The sequence below is a fragment of the Mixophyes fleayi genome, chromosome 2 (assembly GCF_038048845.1).
Source record: "Mixophyes fleayi isolate aMixFle1 chromosome 2, aMixFle1.hap1, whole genome shotgun sequence".
Lineage (NCBI taxonomy): Eukaryota > Metazoa > Chordata > Amphibia > Anura > Limnodynastidae > Mixophyes > Mixophyes fleayi.
The window spans coordinates 202,863,397-202,867,693 of NC_134403.1; the positions used below are offsets into that span (position 1 = coordinate 202,863,397).

Consider the following 4,297-nt stretch of genomic DNA (forward strand, 5'->3'; position numbering starts at 1 on the left):
GCGGATGAATGATCCTACTTACCAGGAGCTGCTGCAACTGGTCACCCCACTAATACAAAAGGGGGACACATATTTAAGGAGACCCATATATGCAGAGCAGAAACTAGTTGCTACCCTGAGATATTTGGCTACTGGAAGGACACTGGCTGATCTCAAGTACAGCAAAACTATTTCACCTCAAGCTCTAGGCCTGATTATACCTGAGACCTGTGTGGCCATCATACAAGTTCTTCAAGAACAATATTTGAAAAATTTTGCAAGAAATACACAGATTTTAAAAAAAAAAATGTTTTTAACATATAAATTGAACTTATTATCATATCAAAGAAAACACAAATAAATACATATATAAAACCTATAAATAAACCGAACTCAAACCTTAAAAAGAAATGCATGAAAATATAAGTCAAAGGTGCTCATAGTAGTACTGTTCAAAATGTTTCAATGATGAATGGCTTCCACTATATTGCAGCATACTGGCACTGCTGCTTGGTGTGGAGGTCCTATGGACAAAGGGGGTACTTGAGCGTCTTTCCATGAATTGATGTTGCCTGTGGGGAGGTCTTGAGCATGGCTTGATGGGATCTCTGTGAACCTCGTGTACTGGATGAGTTCCTCTCTGTTGGCCATATAAAGGGCCTCCATAATTCAACATTTGGCCTCGGCCCTGTTTTATGTATCCAAGCGTTTCAGGTTTTTTTGCTATTGCTGCAGGCATCAGGTCACACTTGTCATCTTCTTTTCCCATCAGCCTGTTGGCTGAGTCCAGTATCTGATGAGTCATGACCTTGGTGTTGTCCACCTTTCATGGCCTTTTCTTTCCCCTCATGCCAAGTTTTTGACCATGTTGCTGAGTGGGCTGCTGAGTGGCTTCTGATCTCAGCTGCGTAAGAGCAGGCATCTCCACAGTATCCTCCACCACATCAGAAAACCCCTCCTCAATAAAGGCATATTTCTGTTTAATACAAATATATAAAGTAATAGAGTTAGTATAATAACAATAGATGCATGTATTGATTTAACATTACATTGCAATCCTTTTTTTTTTAGGTCTGATCAAAGTTTGAGGAATGGTAAGGGGTCCACCGGCTATACCCCGGACCCACCGGCATTGGTCTTTTAAAATCGGCATAGTTATTGTGCATGTCAGCAATCACACTGTAGACATTGTCAACCTGTCAGCATAATAGATGTGTTAGCATATGGCCTGCTGACATTTTCATGCATTTGAATAGCCTTTGGACTTACTTTGCTACAGGCAGGGATGGAATCTGTGAGCCTCAATGAAATCCTTCATGTGCTCTACAGAAGGTGGGGCCATGATGAAATTTCTGCAAATACATAAAACATGTATTGTAATATTTCCATCCACACAAAAATCATATATAAACAAAGTTATATGTAATATAAGTACTTACCTGTGCATAATATTGATGAAATGGTATACAGATGAATCAAGATATCCATTCAGAAAGTACCAAAACTGGAATCACAAGTCAAAATGCTCTGCAAAAATAACCACTGCGGACGAACACTAATGGTGAGTGAACGTTCACCCATTATGTTGCTAGAACGACTGTGATTGGTCCATACCAATTTGTATACGCCCACTTTTGCAAGAGAATATTCTAGATAAGCACAAAGGAACCAAAGCGTAACCAGTGGTACATCACAAGATGGAAGAAGATAAAAATATTGCTGGGGGAGTTGAAGGGGAAGGAGAACAAGAGGTGCCATCAGATAATGGGAAAATGGGAAAATAGCAAAACCAATTAGTAACAGGGTGATGGAGATTGTGATGATACCAAGCTTAATGTATCAGTCTGTGCCACACAGCTGGCCTTCCCGGTACCTATCCACGGTTCAAAATCACCCAAGCAAATATCCTAAATAAAATAAATAGGTTTATTCAACAAAATGGTAGCACCAAACAACAATAATATTTAAATAATAACCTGCAACAAATAACACTACAGTCTGGCACAGATAACATACAGGGTATGTAGCCACACTCAGGGGGGCCTTCTATCCAAACTTCTCCTGTGAAGCAGACCCTCTACCGTTTAAGGTTACCAGCAAGGCAGCGGTGCTGAGTCACTGTCACTCCGCTTTTGGTGGACACATAGCTCCCCAAGACCTGGAGAGGTAGATCAGGACCAAGGCAGTACCCCCTGGTGTGACATACATTCTTACAGGAATAGTAGACAATAATCCTTTAGCCTAGGCTGAAACAATGGACTAGTCTGCATATATACACAAAATAAGAATGCTATGTTGCCTGACATATTACCATTTAAAAATACAATATATATATAAGTTTAAATATGATTGACAAATGTGGGGAACCCGAGGGCTCGAAAAGTATATGTTTGTATAATCCATACTTTGTGAAAAACATGGTGCAGACTGGTTGAGGTGCTATCAATACCTTGTTCCATCACAGAGATGATGGCTAGCATTCTGGATCAAAATGAATACGATTGCTAAAAAAAAAATGACAAAAAAAAAAAAAATTGTGGAAAAGAAATAATAATGCAACAATTGAATAATATGTTAAGAGACAAACTGGGAAAAAGAAGAAACAAGTTCCAGATACAGAAATGATTGCCTGGGGGTAAATGTATCAAGCTAAAAGTTTTCAGGTTTGTTTGAAAAACCAATCAGATTCTAGCTATTATTTATTTAGTAAATTCTACAAAATGGAAGCTAGAATCTGATTGGTTGCTATAGGCAACATCTCTACTTTTCAAACCCGCCGGAAAACTCTCAGCTTGATACATTTACCCCCTGATCTTAAAATCAAGGAACAAGGAAAGTTAAAGAAAATACGAACAAACATTAAAAATAACTGAACTTATCAACAATGTTATTAACTTTGTCAATAATTATTTTGTACTAAGCAGTGTCATCTTTTTATAGAAAGAAGAATGTGTCAATAGAGAAAAAAAGTGCAGAAGCCATAGCCAATGTGGAAATAAGAGAGGAAGCAAAGAAGGTAAATAACATTCATAAACAAGTAAAATGTCATGCTGTGTGCACTGTGCCTATATATGAATATATGACTTCTATTTTTCACTACAGTTGGTATGGACCATCACGGCTGTCAGGGGAGGGCTGGCAAATTTTAGCCCAGGGGTCAAGACTTGACTCAGCAGCCAATTAGGAACATTTTAAAGGGAAAAAATGCAGGTGGCTCAGTGACCCAGCCCAAAGTAGCCTACTGTGGGACAGGACCAGGGGGCAGATTCCCCCCTGCCCCTAATGAATGTGTACTAGAACAAACCCAAGAACGACATCAGCACAAAGTGATTTCAAGCAGTGTCCAATGTGAGCAAATGCTAGTAGTCCATTGAGTGTTAAAAATAAGTGTTGTGTCCCGTTACTTGTGAAACATAACTACATTTTGGTTCTAGTCTTCATATAGATATCATCGTCATTTCAGATGAAAGTTCGTAAGGAGAAAAGGAGGGGCCAGACATGAAACGCGCACAGGCTCCAGCGGTGATGGAACTGGTGTAACTGTAAAGATGACAAAGCTGCAAGAATATCTCAACGCATTGAGGAGAAACATTAATAATATAAAAAAATTATTTGTTCAACTAGAAAAACATTATTTTGCTTTATATCACTTGTATGAGGAAATACTGCTGCAAGGCTCTAACCAGCTCAAATGTTAAATGATCAATATAGTTAAATCGATCTTTATTTTACTTTTGTGGATTTCTAGACTCTTATCTATTTAAAGAGTGTATAGGAATTTGTTAAGCACCTCATAGCATCAATCAAGGCTATACAACATACATTTATGGTTATATGTATATATAATTTGTATATATAATGTAAAACAGTATTTGAAAAGTTATACATTTTAAAGACATGCTTATAGGACCACAGTAGAGAATACATGTTGTACCCTGTGTACATGTGTAGTTGATATGGTTATATATGTATTCCTTTTGTTAAATGATTATATTTAGATGACAACTATATCTGGATGCTCTATAGCTTTTATTTTTGAGTTATTTATTGTGAACGGTTTATATATGTATATCTTGTTATGTATCAATCATTGCATTCTATATTGTGAAGAAGTTTCAAAGACAAACTAAATTTTCTTTGTTGGAAAATAAAAGTATTTTGAAAGAATATTATGGTTGTTCGATGATAAGCTTAAAAAAAAAGGCCTAGACAATTATCATGTAGTGTGGTACAGATGCAGGGTCTGTGTACTGGACCTATGGACTCATCTAATATGTTTTATACTGGCCATAATAGGTAATAGAATGTAGCATCAGAG

At 37.3% G+C, this 4,297-nt stretch overlaps 1 long non-coding RNA gene across 1 annotated transcript; it reads left to right on the forward strand.

Moving 5' to 3' along the window:
- The first annotated feature begins 2,662 nt into the window (after positions 1–2,662).
- On the forward strand, positions 2,663–3,961 carry LOC142140281 (uncharacterized). The gene is made up of 3 exons (XR_012688373.1): positions 2,663–2,995; positions 3,082–3,327; positions 3,425–3,961. It is a non-coding gene; the product is annotated as an uncharacterized LOC142140281 (long non-coding RNA).
- Positions 3,962–4,297: the final 336 nt, after the last annotated feature.